Source organism: Macrotis lagotis, chromosome X, assembly GCF_037893015.1.
Source record: "Macrotis lagotis isolate mMagLag1 chromosome X, bilby.v1.9.chrom.fasta, whole genome shotgun sequence".
NCBI lineage: Eukaryota > Metazoa > Chordata > Mammalia > Peramelemorphia > Peramelidae > Macrotis > Macrotis lagotis.
Window position 1 is genome coordinate 103,831,553 of NC_133666.1, and position 21,720 is coordinate 103,853,272.

Consider the following 21,720-nt stretch of genomic DNA (forward strand, 5'->3'; position numbering starts at 1 on the left):
CAGTCTGCATGTCTTTTCAGTGAGCAAGAGATGTGGGGAAGAGAAAAAAGTTTGATCACTGAAAAAGAGTTCCTCAAAAAAGAAAAAGAGATTACTAAATCTATTGTGCACATGAATTTGCAGCAAAAGCAACAGAAAATTGAGAGCAGTATTTAAGCAAGAATGGAAGAAGAAAATATTCTAGTGATCCACCAAGTTTTTGCTATTCTTTTGTTTATGTCAATACTAAGTCATATGTATGCAAAACAGAATGCACAGTATAGTCATGAAAGCAAAGCTAATTTAAAAAAAATATCTTATGGATCTGTTCTATCCCCCCAAATAATTCATTGAAACAAACACAATAACAGAGAGACAGAAACAGAGATGGAGCAGAGAGACAGACAGAGAAAGAAAGAGCAATATATGGACAAGCCCTTAATGAATTTGAAAAGACAATAATTTGACCCCTTGCAGGTGAGGGAGATAACATACACAGGAAATATTCTGTGACTGATTAAGACTATAAAAAAAGCATGGAATCATTCAAGTAATGAACTAGAGTGTTAGTCATGACCCACAAAGAGAATCACCCTAGGGAATTAGGAGAAAAAATATGGACCATTAAGAAACACAACTAGTCAGGAGCAGAAAGTAATATTCTTTGTACAATTTCTCACAAAATTGTTTGTCCTACCACATGATGATGATGATGCTTGTCCTTCATTCTCAAAGTCCATAATATTAGGGAGGTAATGCACAAGAATTGGATTTGAGTAAGAGGGGTGCTGTGCTAAGTTATCAGCCTCATTTTCTTCTCTAGAGTCATCTGGGTCCAGTGACCAGATATGAATCAAGCAGACTGGAGAAGACCCAGGATGTGAGACAATCAGTGTTAAGTGACTTGCCCAAGGTTACACATTTTAGCCAGGGTACTTGGGTGGTACAGTGGCATCAACTCTGGACTCAAGAGGTCCTGAATTCAAATTTGGTCTCAGAAGATGAACACTGTCTCCTAAATCCCAACTATCTTCCAGATAAATGAATAATCTGGAACCAGGAGTTCCAGGAGATGCAGGTTTAAGTTTCTTAATTCCATGGTGGACCCCACTGTGAGAGGGCAAAAGCAAGCAAACACCAATTTCTATAGGATAGTTAACTTACATGTCCTGTAAGACTGACAATCAGTAGCTAAGGAAGAAATTTTGATGATATGGGAATTCTTGACTGGAGAGTGAAGGATTTTTTGAAGGCAGAGGGAGTAAACTACCCCAAAACATGACGATGTTAGACTCTGGTAATTGGAGAGCAAAATAAGTAGATGCAAGGAACTTCGTAGGTTTACACAGAACTTGATCAGTGGAACAATTTTGATTTTTTAAAAAATTTCAGTCATGGATATCAGGAGACCTATGAGGCTCAACTAGCTTGCCTTAGTCAGGGACACTTCTGAATTCATCAGAGTAGCTTTCCAAACTCATCAACTATCCAATAGCAAGGAGTAATGACACTATTATTGATTCTTGCATACCTCTCTCCAATCTCAAATAAAACACTATTCTGCCCCAGAAGCCTTCTTGCATGGACTCCAGCTAAAGCTCTAGGGCTCTGGGCATCTAATATGGTAGAAAGGGAAAGACAGACAGGCTTATAAATGTTAGTTTCATAAAAGGTTTTAGAAACAGGAAAATAAATAAATAGGTCTATAGCTGATATTTTCTTAGTTGCCCCCTCCATATTTAGAAAAAATAAAATCTAGTACTCTCCCAGCTCCTATACATCACCTTTTCCAAAAGATTTGACATGAACTAAGTAATGTTAATGGAAAACATAGAGGTCTGGGCCTAGAAGTCACAAAGTTAAAAGCCAGAAATCATCAAGGTGATGACTAGAAACATAAAAAGGAAAGTATTATAGTCATTGTCCTATACCAACACCAATCTGTTTATCTGAGTATCCAAATGAGGAAGTAGTTGTGACAGAAACACAATGTGAACACACACTATTGAAAAAAATTGTGCCAATAGATTTGTCACAACCTTCAATTTATAAAATCTGCAATATCTGCAAAGCACAGGAAAGTGAAGTACAATAAAATAAAGTATGTCTATATCTCATTTAATCTGTTCCCTTCTAAGAAAAGAACAACTATTATTATAATCCCTAATTTACAAATAAAGAAACTGAGTTTCAGAGAGTTTAAGTGCTCATAGTGACATAGTTAAGTATCAGAAAGGGGATTTGAATCTAGGTCTTCTCACTATAAGTCTAGTAATCCTTCTCCTGTAAACTTGCTGCCATGCTCTGCTGAATAAAATAACCATCCTTATAGCCATTAAGCTCTGAGCAATTTTGTATGATGCTAAAACATCTGATTGAATCAGTCAACTCAACAAAAGATAAAAATCTACAGACTTACTTGTCAGATATCATGTAGAACATGGGTGCCAAACATAGGTGCCAATGCTTTTGAATCAGATTAAAATGGAATTGGGAAAAATTTAACAAAATCAATTAGAATACTATAGAAATATAATTAATGCTAATGTGGTTTTCTAAGTCAGTATGAAGTCCACAAAAATCTTTATGTCTGTTGACATTCATTTCTATTTGAGTTTAACATCCCTTATAGAGACCAAATCCATTTTTAGAATGTGTTTATATTTTAATTAGCTACTTTGGAAGAGAGTTAGTACACACAGTTTTAGTGATAATTAAAATGAATACTACTGTCTTGGTAGCATATAACCAGTTCTGATTGTTTTACAATAAAGTGAAATTTCATATATATACCCTGATTTTCTCAAGGTTCTATCTTTATCTCCCTACACCACAGGGTTTTCATTGTCTACATACACAGAAGAACCAGTTACCAACCAACTTTTTATCTGAGCTCAACCTCCTAGCACAGGAAATGCACAGCAGGATGCTTCATAACTATTATTTCATGGCTGCATTGGTTTTTCTATATGAGAACTGCATTGTTTCAGGTTATGTGGTAGTAGAGGCTTTTGTATACCAGCTCCACTTAGCCAAGTGGACAAAATCATTCTAGGTGATACCCTGCAATAATAAATTGTAAATGACCTCAGGCCATGATGTTCTTTGATCCTTTCAGGGGCCTTCATTTTCTTTGGATAGTTTTTGCAACTTTTCCCCATACTAAAATAATAAGAGGGTCAGAGTAATGCACCCACACCATTACGAGTGACAGGCTATGTGAGGAATTGCAATTGGGTTCCTTCTCTTTCACAATGATGATAACAAGAACTGAAAATGGCAGAATACAAATCCATTCTTGTGACAAAGATCATAATAAAAAAAATTGGAAATTGTATAGAAGTTGTTATTCTTAGCACAGGCTTCATATTGTAATTTTGTGTTTTGTTGAATGATCAGGCTGGCTTGTGTGCAAATCTTGGTGATGGCATCTGATGAAAATTGTCAGCTACAAAGAAAACAATCATTTTCATCCAGCATTAAAGTTATAAAGTTTCATTATGCACACAAAGCCAGACAAACACCAAAAATAAATTTCCTGTTACAAAATTTACCTTCTGCTTTGCACATGCTACAAGTTAAGGAATACATTAGACTAAAGTTTCTGATTATTATATTTTATATATTATGACTAAGATAATACTGTTGGGAAAATATCAATTATTTACATTTTGCTTCTTTATTTAAATATATTGCCTTAACATATTAACAAATACTTTGCATTTAATTTCCTTAGTGTCTATAGGAAAAAGGAGGGAAGGAAAAAGAAGGAAATGTATAAAATAGGAAATAGATAAAAAAAATCACAAATAATAGAAAGCAGAAAGCCCAAACAACAGTATTAACTAAATAGTGGTTGCAGATTATATGTTTATAGCACTGCCAATATTGTTTGTAGTAACTAATTTTTGTAATGTGTGTAATGTTCCTGAAAAATAGAATCTATTTTCTAGTCTTGTGAGTAGGTTTATTCTATTTCAAGTATATTTTTCTACAAGATTATCAGGAAGTTTTTTTCTCAAGTAGAATTAGAAAATAAACTTTTCTTTTTATATAATTGAAGGGTGTGGGGAGGAGAGTAGAGTAGAGGGAACGGAGAGAGAAAAAGACCAGAAATTAAATAATCTCAAAATCTAAATGAAAGAAAAAGAGACTCTCTCATCTCCCTTGAAATATAATGATGATATTGACTTTTCCTCACATGGTTCTGAAATAGGACCACTATACTTTTCTTCAACTTCCAACCAAGCTCCTTGGTACTGAGATCAAGGCAGAAGTGAAAATTAATAAGAAAGTTTAGAGCAATTGGACAAGGAAAGTTATAATGGAAATGCATGTGGTATCGTTTGGTCAGGGAGTGACTGGTATAAGTCAGAGAGTTCAGTAAGGAGCAGGGGAAATAATAATACAACTGTGGTCCCATTACAAAGCTCTTAAGACCAAGAGATTCTTAGCCCATCCATTTCCCACTGATTTTGTTTTGACATATAACATGCCCCTTGGTGCTACAATAAAAGAAGTCATGAAATATCAATGGTTAGTTCCAAACAATGCACATGAAAGGCCAGAACAATGTTGATTGAAGATAAATCTCTCTTCAGGGTCACTTGTTCATTGATAGCCTGACATTTGTGTGACATGGGTTGTCTGACCTAGGTGATTACTTAAGGAACTGATTTTGAGCTAGCTGAAAGCTTCTAGTGAATGGAATTATTTTAAAGTGAAGCTATAAAGACTGATCTTTTTTTTTTATTACAGAGCATTGCAAGTATGATAAAGGATTATTTGATTCTACTATAGACATACAGGAGAAGCCCCATTTCTCATAAGCGTCTTATCTGATTTGATTCAAAATATAACCTATTTATTGAGTCACAAGGTTTCCTTAAGGATTGTCAATCCTGGAAATTTCAGAATAGATTTGGTAGGTACCAGGATGGCACAGGATAGGTTTGATTGAGGATAAGAAACAAGAAGCAGAGAACTGAACAGAATTTGGAAAAGAATAAGAAGGAAAACAACAACAGAAGAGAAATAGGAGCAACAGAAAAATGTGCAGGTCTAGTTAGTTATATATCCCTTTTCCTGTGTATGTGTATGGTCCCCTTTACTGGTTCTGGAATCATAAAAGCAGTAATCTTCTTTATCATGTGTGTTAGAAAATGGAACTAGGTGAGGGGAAACTTTCGTATGATCCATGGAAGAAACCATGGTCTAGGAATGGTACAACCTGGGTTCAAATTCGTCCCCTAGCATTTGCTTTCTCTTCCTGTAAAATGAAGAGCTTAGTATTTGGTGAAAATGAACAGTAATAAAGAAAATCATTATTAAGCTTAGAAAGTTACATTATATATGCAAAGTCAGAAAACACCAAAAATGCATTTGCAAAAATCATGCTGTGGGGTACTTATCTATTATTTACATTGCTTCTTTCTTTAAATTTATTTCCTTAAGACTTCATGAACAAATACCTGTTTGGAGAGAAGCATAGCAATCATGTAAACTTTATGATTTCTCCCATGCAATTCAGAAGTGACCAAGAATAAATCAGTTAATGAATGATTTTCCCTTGGAACTGGCGGGAGATAGGAATAGAATTAAGAAATACCATATTTTTTGCTATTCCTGCTTACTATAACTATGTATTCTTAAACTAATTAAACTATTTCTTTAACCAACCTAAAAGACAGAGATATTATGCTCTCTAAATCTTACAGATGTTCTTTAATGGAATATAGGGGAAAAATATGAGAGCACTTCACAAAGATAATCTCACAACAACATGAGGAGGGAAATGCTATTATAATATTCATTATATAGACAAGGAAACTGAGGCAGACAGCAATTAATTTATTTTTCCAGGGTCACATGTAATAAACATCTGAGACTAGATTTAAATTCATGCTTTCCTGAAATCAGGCCTAGTGCTCTATCCACTGCACAATATAATTTCCTTGACTTAAATGATTCTTAAAGCCAGCTGAAAATTATGACTAAAACTAATCCATTATGACTGAAACTTTTAAATGCATAAATATAGCTATTACTGGCAAGAAGTGATGCTTTTGGTGATAGCTCAAAATATTTATTTTCCCTCTTCATCTTCTTTGATCTATTGTGATATTTGACATTATTGATCAGTTCATTTTCCAGATATTCGTTTCCCTTAATATCTGAAACACTATACCTAACTGGTTTTCTTTCAATTTCCATGAATGATCCTCTGTTTCCTTCAATGGTTCCTCAGTATCTTCTTTCTTGTTTACATATCAATTTCTTTCTGGTTCTAGCCAGCTCTAATTTATTTTCATGTATAGAAAGTCTGTTGCAGGCTATTTAGATCATATACTTCACCTGAGAGAGTAAGGAATTTTACTTGCAGATAAAAACATCTGGAGCAACTGACTAATATCGGTTAATCCCCTCATTCCAAGGGAATTTTAACCTGTCTAGCCTTGCTTGATCTTCTTGAGATTAGTTGATTTGTAAGTCTTCAGCTGTTTTTATCCTATTTACTATAAAACCAACAAATTCTGGAATCTTCAAGGCTTCTGAGGTTATGGACTGAATAGAACCTACCCTCTGAAGAATTACATATGCAGCCTCATTTTCCCAAACCATACAGATACTTAGATGTGTCCCAGACCATGGATACATAGATGATTTCAGTGAGATATCCCAAGATGGTATTTTTCTGCATCTCCCAGGTTTGGGCCTTCTACTTTTAAAATGAATTTAACATTTTCAAGATTACATTATTTTCTTCTTATTCTGATAGTCATACATTTGTTTGAATCCTCCAAAAGAGATTTTGTCATCAAATAACAAGAATGAATGGTTCTGTGGTACAGAGCATAGCAATTACAAATGGACAAGAAGAGGAACTAAAAAATAAGATCAATGGAAGTAGTAAAAAACAACTATCAGCAAACCTGTTCCATGTTACTTATTTATGAGAATCATCATAGTAAAATAAAGAGAGCACAGGATGATGATTCAGAAGACCTGGATCAAAATCCAGTTTTACCATTTATTAGACATAAATCTTAATCACTTAAGCTCTCTGTTCATTTATCATAGGATGTAGTACTGGATTTAACCCTAATGTTTTTAGGAATGAGAAGTCATGACCTTCATGATTTTACTACTCTAAAACTATTCTTTTCTTTTTTTTTTTACTTTTTTTTTGCAAGTCAATGGGGTTAAGTGGCTTGCCCAAGGCCACACAGCTAGGTAATTATTGTGTCTGAGGCCGAATTTGAACTCAGGTACTCCTGACTCCAGGACCGGTGGTCTATCCACTGTGCCACCTAGCTGCCCCACTGGTGTTCTTTTCATTAAAGCATTTTGATGTATCTGAAAAAAATTTTTTTCCTATCCATTTCTATCCATTTGGTTTAGGAAAATCATGCATTCTGAAAATTCAAGGTAGGCTTTCAACATTGATTTTCTTCGCAAACTGAGTTTATTCTGATGCTATGTTGGATCTCAATCATCAATCAATCAACTGACAAATATTAATTGAATGCCTACTGTATGAAAGTCAATGAAAAAGGTTACTAGCAAAGCATTTGGCAATCATATTAGCAAAACTTTTGTGGAATCCCATGTATGGGAGGAAACAGCAAGTTCTTAGAATGCCCAGTCAATTACTGAGACTTACAAAGATTATAAGACATCTTGTGAAATATTGGACTGAGAAGATAGAATATATATGTTTCAGTTACTTGCTATATTCAATCAAATGTAAATGCAGAATAAGATCTCTTTCACAGGAAAAAATACATGTATAAAGCAAAGTCAATGTATTAAGATTGTGTTATCAGAAATAAGGAAATTGTCATCTTTAACTGAATTAAGATAACCATAGTATCTAGGATAAGGAAATTGATAGAAACCTAACATTCTGTCTAAGTCAGATTACCTGATGAGTACTATGTTCAGTTATACTTCAGGAAGGTTCTTGAAAAGGTAGAGTGCAGCAAGGGGAGGGTGACCAGGATGATGAAGGGTTATGCCAAAAGGATCAGTTGAAGGAAATGGGGATGGATAGCTGAAAAAGGCAAAGACATATAGGAAAGGAAGACGGAATATCTCTCTTCAAATATTTTTTTCTTTTAGTTTTTGCAAGGCAATGGGGTTAAGTGGCTTGCCCAAGGCCACACAGCTAGGTAATTATTAAGTGTCTGAGGCCAGATTTGAACTCAGGTACTCCTGACTCCAGGGCCGGTGCTCTATCCACTGCGCCACCTAACTGTCCCTCTCTTCACATATTTGAAAATCTGTAATATGGAAAAAAAAATTAGGCTTGTTATGCTTGCCCCTAGAGGACAGAACTAGGAGTAATGAGTGGGAGTTGCCAAGCGGTAGATTTTTTGCTTCATAGAAGGAAAAAAATTAACTCTCAAAAGTGGAATGGGCTGCCTGAGGAGATTCCTCTTCACTAGCAGTCTTCAAGTAAAACCTAATCACCACTTGTCAAAAATGTTGTAGAAGTTATACTTGGTCATGTTTGGCTCAGAATAAATGATCTCTGAGGTGCTCTCTGACTCAGATTCTGTATAAAAACAGAGATTTTAATCTCTGACCTGCCAATCCTCAACTTGTAAGATTTAATAGAAAGCCTTCTGTAACTGAAATGCACTTTTCAAATAGGAAGTGCTACTTTAAAATGTTGGATTGAAAATAATTTTATAGAAATGGAAACCAAACTGATGTGGAGTCAGACCATAGAATAGGTGGAAAGCAATATGTGAGTTGTGGGCCAAATTATTGCCATCTTGCAGGTCCCTGTCCTCATTTGGCTTGGGCAAATCAGGTTACACATGTAACTGCTCTCAGAAGGTCAGTTTTATCCACACAATAACTACCAGATTGCTTTGACTATCAATCATTCCACCCTCTGTGGTCATATCATTCCATCTTTCAAGCCTAAGCATGTAGGAATCATAGCACAGAATCAGTGAAGCATTTAACCTGACTAGTTTACTCCTAATTTGTAACTTGGAAGTGGTGGGAAAGGGGAAAGGGAATAGAAGAGCTTGGGGCTAGGGATTCAGGGCTTTGCAAGGTCACACATAAGTCAACAAATACAGCTCCTGTGGTCCTAACTCCTACTGTCATTACCTTACCTCTTTGAAAAATGGAACAGAAAGATTTTTCTCCTGCTGCCCTCCAAATCACAACTGCATAAATTAAACTTGTTTTGGAGATAGAGCAACTCTGATGTTTCCTTAACCAGCACTTCATTAAAGCACTGTGTAGTATACCAGCTATGTTTTCCCTGGGGCAATCTGGATGAGATCCAATCTAGAATACCAGCCACACACATGCATAATTATACAGGCAAGGAAATAAACCTCATTATCTTCCCAAGGCACAGTTTTACTTGCTTTAGTTAATTGTTATGTTTGTGTAGGGAGGAGAGTTACTTTGTGAAAGACAGGTTTTCAGGAAATTTGTAAGGGGATCATATTCTGTGATCCAGTGCAGACATCAAAGATTCATAACCTAGCTTGATATAAAGGCATTCACAATAACTTAGAGGAATTTTGACATCACTTTCCCTGAGATAGTTAAGCAAATTCTGCATCAATGAAGAGGTAACCTGCGTACAAACAAAGGTCATAGAAAACTCTGCCATTTGGGAGCCATTATTTGTCCACTTAGAATGAGATGGAATTTTGAATTTTATTTGTGTTTAAAATAAGTATGAGTCACTCAAAACTATATAGTTGAATACACTGCCTTCAAGCAATAATCAAACTAAATGTACTGAAATCAACAAGATACAATTCAGTTATTAGAGACTCGTTACATGATAGCATTCACATGAGTATGAGGGCTAGCACAGTAAACTAGATTCTCTCTGAAAAGTCTCTATTTTGTTTTTTTCTGCCTGGAATGCGCTATACTTCCTGTGACTTCCTATTCTAAAAGGTAATATAATAATAATAATAATAATAATAATACACAATTGGACAACTACCACACATTGTTATCATACTTTAAAATTCACAAAGTATTTTCGTATGGATAAAACAGTAGTATTATATAGCAGTTTAAGGTTTGCAAAACAGCAAATATCTCATTCATTCCTCACCACAACCCTGGGAAGTAGATACTGCTATTATATTCATTTCAGAGATGAGAAAATAAAGGAAGACAGAGAATGATTGACTTGTCCAGGGTCACAGAATTAATGTGTCTTACCCCAGATTGGAATGCTAGTCATCCTGAATCCAGATCCAATATCCTATTCACTGGATCAGATTCAACTCCAAGGTCTGACACAAATTAGCTACGGGCTTAATCTCATTAAATTTCATCAATAAAATTGTAATATAATCTATTTGACAGAGTCATTGCAGTGTTTTAAAAAGAGCTCTGAATCTTGTGTCAGAGAATTTCAGGGTTGGATTTCAGTCCCACTTGTGACCTTGAGCAAATCCCATGAGCCTCTTGGTTTCAGCTTCTAGGCCTGTTCTCGTTCTAAATCTGTGATCCTTCATAACACTATGAATGAATGAATGAATGAGCAGTCACCATTTGGGTATTAACAATATACCACAGCATGAGTCTGTTTTTTACCCTCTTTCCCTTTTCACAAAGTGACAGAGCTACTGTTTAGTTTCCTTTCCCTTCCTCAGAAGGTCTCAGTGGCTTTGACTAGTAGTATACCAATGGGACTATTAGGCTGTAGTAGTCTGATGCCTGAAGAAACACAAATCCTGTGTCAGTCTCCATACTTCAAAGGTGCACTGGGTTGTTTTAATTCACAGGAATTATCCATTCTGCCAAGGGAGCTCTCCTCATGGAAAGAAAGGCAGTTTGTTATTGCCACATAATTTCCTCAAGGAAGAGCTGATGAGCTACTCTTTTTACACCCCTTAATGGGCTGCTTACACCAAAGAGCACAGCTTGCTATGCTATGATTCCATTAAGGAACTCTGTGAAGAGCTCTGGGACTGAACTATCAAGGCGGCCACATGAAGTGTTAGTTGGGATCCTGTCAAGTCTTCTAGGGAATCCTTAATTTATGGGCCACTTTTGACTATAACTGTACTGCTGACAAAGTGAAGCACTTCTGCATTTTCACACTTGCCTAATTGGATGCCAGAATTGATTTCTGAACACTTTTCCCAACAAACCATTTATGGTATCTTCCCTATGCAGGTAGCTATGTTATCAATGACATGTTTGAGAATCAAAACTTTGAACATATCAGAAAATGGTAGTATTTTGAAAATCCCCTCTCCTACACACAAACACACATTCACACACACACACACACACACACACACATACAAATAAAAATTAAAATTCTGATTTCTTTTATCCCTGTGAAATTTCTAATTTTATAGAAAATGTACTGATATCTATTTTCTTATTAGATTGATATATTAGCTACTTTTTCAGCTTAGGTCATCTCTAAAGTTCATAATTTGTCAAGAACACTGAAATCCTTAGCATTTTAAAAGTCAAAAACATATAAAGCAAAATCCCTATATGAGGATCTGGGACTGCAAAAAAGGAATAAATGATTTGTCCTATATCCATGTAGCAAATCCATAACAGACCATGCCATAGATGCACTGAAATCTCATTGCTTATTGCTGAAATCCAGGAAGATGCATGGCCAGAGTAGACATAGATTTTAATAAGAGAAGTAAGAAAGCCAGGGAAAGAAAGGGAGCAAGACATGAAATTGAGATTAAAAGGTATGGTATAATGGGTAAAGGACTATGCCATAGAGTCAAAAGATCTGAACTATCTGTGATAGTTCTGAGCTGTCCCCTCATGTGTGTGACCTAATCCTTCTAAGCCTTATCTTCATCTGCAAAATGATAATAATAACACTACCTCACTGAATTATCATAGGAAAAGTTCTTTGAAAACAATGGGGAGGGGGAAAGCCATGCAAAGGGAAACACAGGTAAGACAGGGTCAGTGATTGACTCTGATTTTTCTGATATAGGAAATTCCCAAATAATAAAACTCCCTTTTACCAATTTGAGTCAGCAATTTATCAGCAATTATGTTTACACAGCTAGCATATGTCAGAAATAAGCTTTGAAACTAGGTCTTACTGCCTCCAAGGCCTGATCTGGATGCCCTATGCAGCCCTTGCTTCTCACTGTGTAAATGAGGTACTGCTAGTGGTTCTGGTCATACTGGTGGCAGTGACCTGAATGTCAGCATGCCATGGGCTTGAAGTTGCTTTTCTAGTAGAAGTAGATTTTTATAATAGCTAACATTTAAATTATACTTTAAGATTTGCAAAATATTATTTCATTTTCTCTTTATAATATCCCAGGAAATAGATATCATTACCTTCATTTTCAGATGAAGAATATCAGGCAGGTAGTTTAGTAACTTATGTTAAAAAGATCATACAAATACAAAAGTGTCTTGAATTTAGGTCTTCCCATCTCCAGTTTAGCACTCTACTGTACCATCTCTCTGTCTCTGTTTTCACTAATCTATCTTTATTCACTTGTAGAAAAAAGTACATTTGCAAGAATTTTAGCCAGGGTCAAAAATTAGTTTTGTGAGCATGGAACATAATATAGAGGGGTTAGTTCAAAAATTCTGACACACTAGTTCTAGTCAAAAATGGTAAGGAGATATTTTTTTAACTTTATAAATTAAGCATTTTTGTACAAGGACCATGATTCTGTTAGTACAGCAGACTCCAAAGTTTGTGATAGGACTTTTACATGAAGATTTCATTCATTAATAATAGTATTTTTCACTATTTTATGCATGAAGAAATCATAGAAAAAGAAAGAGATATCATTAAGGCTATGTTATTCAATTGCCCTATAAATGCAATCATCAATTTTTTTTTTCTGACTTCTCTGGTCACTATTCTCCTATATGTATCATTATTCCCTAGTAAAATGTAGCTTCTTTTAGAGCAAGGATTCTCTTGCTTTATTATATCACAGTACTTAGTACACATTAAATATTTAATAAAAGCTTTTTGAATTATTCAAGTTTATCCAAAGAAACAAGCTTTGAAAATGCACATTTCTGAAACTCATTCTGAGTTCACCTAGTTATTCTGTATACATTCAGAAACAAACTGATGATAAATTGGTATGGTAAACAATTTTCCAATAAGAATTAGTCGCAAGAACCAACAAAAATAACAGAAGAATGAAGGTCTCATTTATAACATTTCTACAGCTAGTATGAAGGCCAAGGGGAATTTGTGGTCAACTACAAGGGTGTATGCTATCTTAGTTTTTCTACTAATGTCAAGCAACAACTATTTATTAGAGTGAATATTGGTCTTCCTCACAGAGAAGAAAGTGGAGAATAGTCCAGGAAAGTTTCTCCACTCTCCAGAAAATCAGGGGAAATGAATGATTCCTTTAAAGAATGTAAGAATTGTTTCAAGGGGGGAAGAATGCATCTAAAGAGTCAGAGGGGAGGGGGGAGGCAGGAGGGCCTGAGTTCAAATCCGGCCTCAGAAACTTAATAATTGCCTTGGGATCTTGGGCAAATTACTTAACCCCCTTGCTTTAAATAACTTTAAAAAAAGAGACTGAGGGGATTATTAACATATATCAAAAGGTATAAGAGTTGAATTTGACATGAAAAGAAAGGGAATAAGAAGTACTGTGGAAGATTTGGAATTCAATAATAGATATGAAATACTAGAAAGGAAAATTGGTCGGAAAATGGTTTATTATGCTCAAGAAAATGAAGTTTCCAATTTGAAGGGTGTCAATGTCAGAGGTTATACAGGAAGGCTCACAGGCAAAAAGTGATGAAGCATGGAAATTAGTGACTTATGACTGAGAGATACTGAGGTGGCCATATGTCTACCTGGTAAATGTAATAAAAAATCAGTTATCTTCCTAGCACATGTGTTTGGGATGTAACATATATCCTCCCTAGACTTATCAGAATTGAAAATCAGAAACTATCAATGGTGATTCATGTAAGGACAAATGTTAATATCCATAAGGTATCTCATAAGCATTGTTGTAGATTATATGGTCCTGTTGTAGATTATATTGAAATTTTAGGAATACAAATATTGTTTTTCTTTTTAGTTTTGTTTTTTTTTGCAAGGCAGTGAGGTTAAGTGGCTTGCCCAAGGCCACACAGCTAGGTAATTATTAAGTGTCTGAGGCCAGATTTGAACTCAGGTACTCCTGACTCCAAGGCTGGTGCTCTATCCACTGCGCCACCTAGCCGCCTCTTACAAACACTGTTTTAATCGGGGCTATCAATAATTTTTCCCATCCAAGTTCACAATGCCCCCTGAATTTTATCTATAGGTCTCTTCTGAGTCCCAGGTTAGGAACACCTGTTTTAGAGAAATCAGTTAATTTGAAATATAACTCATCTCATTCCAAAATAGACTACTTTAAAAAGTCACTAGACTTTTTCCTGCCCAGGTTCCAAGCTCCAACCATTACACTGGAATAAAATGTATTACTATTCAAATGACTTTGGAAATATCTGGGTAGTAAAGGTGAATTTCAACATAAGTAGAGACATTATCTCCATCACTTTCAATTATTGTTGGGAGTCCTTAAGGTCTTTCAAACTGTTTATACATAACTATGTTTTCCATCTAATAATTTTTACCATCATGACTATATTTATGAATTTTCCTGTTTCTTTTTATGTAAAGAAGTTCTTTAAAAAATTGTTATACTATTATGTCTACCAAGTAGTCTCCATAGTCAGGCAAAGAGGTATAAAAGGTAATCAATTAATCCATTGGCAGAGGCCTAGACTGTCATTCCATTTGAGTACCGAATTTGACTTTAATTGACCATAACTTCCTCTTTGCACCCTGTCCCCTTTATGATGAGAAGAGGAAAGTCCTTAGACAAGATAAAATTTCCCCAGCTATACTTCATTATCTTCTTTTCAGCTAGATTGGAATCCATTGTCGATTGTTGGCCCAGTCTTATATACTCTGCTATTTTATTTGTTCATTTTTAAATGACTGAGCTATAATTTCTTAGTTTACTTTTAAGAGCCACATCTAACTGCCAGGGGAAAAAAAGGATGAAAGGAAGAAAGAAAGAAAAATCATTTATCCATTCCATTTTTGTTAATAAGTAGAAGAAGGCCTACCTAATTAAGAAGACTTTAACTGTTAAATATAGTAGGCAAAGCCTCTGGAGAACTGCAGGGGAGGGGGGGATTTCTAAGAGTGAGAACTCTTCAGTTATTGCTAATTTTAGAAAAATTAATGCATCTGGATGATTCTTTGCAATTTGCTTATCTGACACTTTTTTTCCCAAGATGTGCAAATTTAGCTGCTTTGAGAGTAGTTTCTTTAACTTAACCTCCACATTTGGAGAGCCACCAGGTAGGGTTGCATGCTATCCAAATAATTCATGTGACACAATAGTAACTTGTTCATTTAACTCCTATGCATAAATAAGCATGTGAATTTTATCTGCAAACCCCCTCATTTTTCATGAAATTACATACAATAGTATGAAGCATTAGATTTGGAGTAAGGAAGATCTGTATTTAAATCTTGCCTCTAACACCTACTAGATGGGTGACCTCAGCCAGATCACTTAATTTCTCTGAGCCTAAGTTGCTTTACCTATAAAATGAGAGATCTGGTCTCAGTGGCCTTGCACATCCCATCCAAATCTAGATCTATGGTATTATGACCCAACCAAATATACAAACTTTGTGCCCCTGTCAAGTAATAGGAGTTCATACCTAAATCTAAGATCTATGATATCATGAAAATTATGGTACAAAGAAGGATTCAAGTTACATAATTTCAAATATTCTTTGAGTAACTGATAAAATCTTTGGATCAATCATATCACACTTTAGAATGTCAATGATGGGGGCAGCTAGGTAGCACAGTGGATAGAGCACCCACCCTGGAGTCAGGAGTACCTGAGTTCAAATCCGGCCTCAGACACTTAATAATTACCTAGCTGTGTGGCCCTGGGCAAGCCACTTAATCCCATTGCCCTGCAAAAGAAACTAAAAAAAAAAAAAGAATGTCAATGATGATCACATTCCAATTTCTAATTTCATAAATGTGGGCATTCTTTGCCTGCCCCCTCCAACAAAGACTATCATTTATCATTTTAAAATGCTACTCATTTCTTCTGTATTTGTTGGGAATCAAAAATCATCCCTAAATCAATTTTGTAAAAAATTTCAGAAGGCATTAGGTTGACAAAAAGTTCAACGAATGATGAATTCCAGTCTAAAATATGGTCTTCCTAATTGATCTTTTTGCTTTATTTTTAAAGGATTATCATTAAAATTTGCAAAAATAGAAACAAATAATCAATATTTTGCAATTAAAGATAATCATCCAAGAAATATAAGAAATAAAGATAACTATATTTATAGTTTATACATACATATATAATATATATATATACATGAGTATGCTTATATTAAGACATATGGAAAATCCTGTAAATTTATGTATAAATTATATCTGTATACACACATATACATACATAACTATGCATTTTGAGGGAAAATATCTTATCATTTATTATTATTATTATCATCATGTATTATTATTTACTTATTGTGTATTATTTACCTAGCTTTATGTAACTAGAAATTAATCTAATCCAAAATCTATAAAATCTAAGGATAACCTCAGAAACTCTCAGGATATGGCTTCAGGGAATGATAAATCCCACCCATGTCTTGTTTTGGGTCCACACAAAGCTTGTGTTTTGGGTTTACCAAACTTGAATATTTATATTTAGTTGATGATATCTTGTTGTTGTGTGTTTGCCCTTCATTTTTGAAGAGTATCAATCTCATCAAAATTGATGTCTTGACCTGCTCATGAATTAGATTCGAGTGAGGCAGAGTTTGCACAAAGTTGTCAACCTTACTCTTTCTTCCAGTCATCAAAGTCTAGAGGTATGACAAAAGTCAAGATGACTGGCAGTAGTGTAGGATGCAATGAATGCCTTTGGCATCTTCTTACCCTGCCTGAGTTGTAAATGCTCACCTGCTTCAGCCTCTTTCAAGGCCTTTGGAAATAACTGTTCCCATTCACTCCTGCTGCCAGGGGAAATTTTCACATGCTTGGGGTAGACATTCCCTTAATTCACCAACAGGTTTACAGCCCTTCACTTCCCTTCAATTTGGTTTCACCTTTCTGTTGAGATGGCTTACTAGCCTTTTAGAGCCATAGGTTGGATGAAGATAGACACCAAAGGTGGATGAGCAATCCTGAAAGGTACTTGACAAGCCCTCACACCTGAGGTACTAGTCCTTTTTGAACACTCCACCTGCTCACTTGCCTGCCTGAACATAGCCAATCAGGCAAATGTCTTTTTTCTATTAGCTATGTACAGTAACTTCACAAATACCAGAGAAGAAAACCACATTTTCTTCTAGCTCTCTCCTTTGCCAAATGACCTAATAAAGTTCTTTCTAAAAACTATTTTAGGTTTAGAGACTTGTTCTCTAGTTATAATTAACAGGAATATAAAGAAACATATCTATGTTATATACATTTATGTGTTTACACATATAAATATATGGATGTTAGCCCCAATCTTTTTCTGGACATGGACCAAGAACCAGGGAATAACTGTATAATGGAAAATAAATCTTTTGAACACTGAGGTAGTTTTATCTCCACTTGAAGCAGTTAGGTGGTACAGTAGTAGATGGAGCCCTAGGCTTAGATGTCAGAAAGACATCTTCCTAAATTCAGACATTGACTGGGCAAGTCACAAACCACTTCAGTATCTTTGCCAAGAAAACCCCAAATGGGGTCACAAAGAATCAGACACAAATGAAAACAACCGAACATCAATCTCTACTTGATTTAGTATACTTAAGGATATATGCAAGAACTCTGGATCCCCAGAATCTCAGACTAACCAGAGTCTCACAGGGATTAAATCCTACCATTTCCCAGACACCTCACTCTCATTGCATTCTATGATATTTCAATCCTTTCTATTTACTGTATATATCCTTTTCCTAATTTCATAAAACAGAATCATAGGAAATTAATAATAAGTTCTTGGAATTCATTGTCAGAAGAGCTCTCAAAGATGTGGAGACACACAGGGCTGCCACCAGAACTTTTGGATCAGGATCCATTGTTGAGAATCAATAGGGCACCATTATGGTTTTTTTTTTTCCCTCAGTTTGAACAAGTATGTATACCGAAGGAACCTTGGTGATGCTCAGTAGAGGAAGCCTATTTATTATTTTTAAATTTTGTTTACATATAATGAATGTAATATATATTATTTCAATGTCATATTAATATCAAAACACAAAAAATCAGTACTTAACATGCAACCAATATGCAAAAGCTAACTATTGCAGATAAGTACAATTAATTAATGAGAACTTTTGCCTTTGTCCTTACTCTAGGCAATGCTTCAATGAACTGGCCTCTAGGGACACCCCTGCCCTGAAGAATACCACTGATTATCTAGTTAGATCAAAGTGAAAATTGCAAAACATGGAGCAAAAAATATCTTAAGGCAGCATGGTGCAATGGCTAGATTGTTTAATTTAGAAGACAGGAAGGTCTGGAATAAAGCCTGCCTCTGTAACTTTCTAGCTTTATGATCATGGGCAAGTGACTTAAATATCCTAAACCACAGTTTCCTCATTCATAATAGAGGATCAGTATCATCTAGAATTTCTTAAATTACCTAAGTTTTATGATAATTCTCAAATGAAATGATGTATTTAATATACTTTGAAATTTTTGCAACACTATTCAAATATGTTATTATAATATATGAAATATATAATAAGAGAGCACAGGACTCTTTTGTCCCTTGTTATCTATCCAAGTCATCAAGTTGTCTTTTTACTTTTCAGTGTTTATTCTTTTTCTGTCTTCTATGATTAATTATTGTAATAATATTACTAATAATAATTACTGACATCTATATTGTACTTTAAGATTTACAAAGTACTTTCCTCACAACAATTATGCATGGTCAATAGAGCTAATTATTGTTATATATCCCTTTTCCAGGTGAGGAAATTGAGTTTCATGAGTTTAAACAACTGGTCCATAATCACATAGTTAACAAATGTTAAAGGCAGGATACAAAATCATGTTTCTTCAAGTGCAAATCTCTTTGCAAAACATAATTGTCCCATGCCATAATTAATAAATGTCAAAGGCAGAATTCAAAATTAGATTTCCTGTCCCAGGTTTGATTCTCTTTGAAAAACATGATTATCCCTTTCCATTGTTGAAATCTCTGGTTATCTGAGCTTCAGTTTCTTATTCTATGAAATGGAATATTTAGACCCATATATTTCATTATTGAAAAGTTCAAATAGAATATATTTATGTAAAGTACTTTGTAAAGCTTAAAGCTAAATAAATGGGAATTATTATTGTTATTATTGATATTGTCATTATTATTATTATTAGCTCTTGTTACCATAGGTAGTTAGTGATGATACATACTTTTTCTACAAACTGGTGTCTGAAATATGACCTAGACATTAAAATAATGGAGGTTTGTGAAGACCCACTAATAGCCTTTATAAAAAAACATGTAGAAGTTCAATTTTGATTCAACAGGAATGTAGCAGCTGACTGTCTCTACCCTATCACACCTTTTGCTTCATGTTCAGTTGGCATTCCTGATGACCACATGAAAATTTGAAGGAGACAGTCTTCTAGCCATGTATCAATGGATAAGTATGCCCTAATGGGTTACTGAGCCTGAACAAAATACAAAGAGGCAATTTATCCCCAGTTTGTTCTTTTCCTTCCTTTCCTTCCTTTCCTTCCTTCAAAGTGTAAGGGTAAAGTGATCTGAGTGATACTATCATCTTATAAGGGAAATGCTCAGAATAATTGCTAGAGAAAAATGTGTGATCCACTGGAGTTTAGGTTAGATTCCTTACATAGATTATCCATGCAAGTAATACTTTAGTCATCAAGGATTTATTATGTTTTATTATGTGCTTAGCACTAGGGATATAAAGAGAAACAACAACAAGAACAACAGGGAGCATGCATTCTAACTAGGGAAACAATATACATATACCTAGATACAAACAAGAAATACACAAAATAGATGGAAAGTAATATGAAAAGGAAAGGCAATAACAGCTGGGAAATAAGAAAAGTTTGGCACATAATAGGCACTGAATAAATATTTATTACTTGATTGCTACATTCAGCTTACTAGAAGGCATCAATTAAGACTTCATTCCTCACTGATATGCTATGACCTCACTTTGGGAAACACAGTGACAATGAATTGAAGGCTATGAAATGTCATTATACAGGTGAGTTGGTAATAAATAACCAATCAAATGTTTTTAATAATTGTAGAAGAGATATTAATATTGTTACTAGAGAAACCAGCAAAGCCATTGAAGCAAAGGGACAGGAGTTCTTGAATTGTTCCATGGATAATGCTGTTCTAGCATATAAAGAGAGAGTACTTAGAAGTGAATTTGATAAGAAAGAACATCACTGATAATGTTCATAAATCTGTCTACAACTCATAAGCAGAACTGGTGAAACTTTGTAGAGATTTACTCAAATAAGTCTTCAAAGAGGTCAGCCGTACCAGTCTGAGGAACCCAGAAATTTTTCACTTAGGTTCTCTTTGTTCTTCACATGATGCTGATCAACTGGGAAGTTTATGATAAAAATTATTTTTAAAACAAATATTTATTGAGTATATAACATGTATATGTTATATGTACTATATGTACCATATGTACAAACATGTACATGCCAAAATGGTCTGTAATCTAAAGATCCTTGCCATATGTTAGGCAGCAGGTAATCTAGACGGCACAATAAATAGAGAGGTGGGTCTGAATCCTGGAAGATCTGTATTCAAATCTGTTCTCAGACATTTATCAGTGTATATGACTTTGAATAAGTCATTTAACCTGTCTGCATCAATTTCCTGTTCTGTAAAATGGAAATAATAGCACCTACCTTACAGGATTGTTGTGAGGATCAAATGAGATGCCAACTGCAAGCCTTGTGCAAAGTAAGTTCTATAGAAATGCTAGTTATTATTAATTATTATTGTTATGACTAGCTCACTATATTCCTCCTAAAGTTTAGTTGCAGGATTTAAAAAAAAAACAACTATTCATAGATTCATGGAATCTTACCACAGAGAAGGGCTTTGTGATTTGCCCAACACATAATAAGTGGAAGAATTTTTCAAGCAAAGAAAAAAAGTGAAAGAAGACCTAATGATCACAAAATAAAAACTAGCAACATAAGGAAAAGAATTTATTGGGAAACTTATGAGAAACTTCACTTTTTCTCTGCGGATACAGGAAATATTGGACAGCTTTATACTGTATCCCACCTATTGTTTTATAACTTTTTTTTCCTTATTAGTGTCTAGGTTGCTTTCAATCAACAGAAGATATTAAAAACAAAGGCAGCTGGTGGCACAGTGGATAGAGCAACAGTCCTGGAGTCAGGAGGACCTTAGTTCAAAACCAGCCTCAGACATGTAATAATTACTCTAGCTGTGTTACCTTCAACAAGTCACTTAACCCCATTGCCTTGCAAAAAAAAACTTAAGAAAAAACCGTGATCAGGTATTTGGGAACAGGATAAGCAATAAACCCTCACAGACTATTTATTGTTGTCGCCACCACCTATTTTTCTCTTGCAGATTTTTTTCTACTTTTGTCTTTCTTCATTATGTCTTGAAAGTTTACAAACTCCCTCTCACAACTTCTAAAGCAGACTTCCTTGCCACAGCTTGATATTAC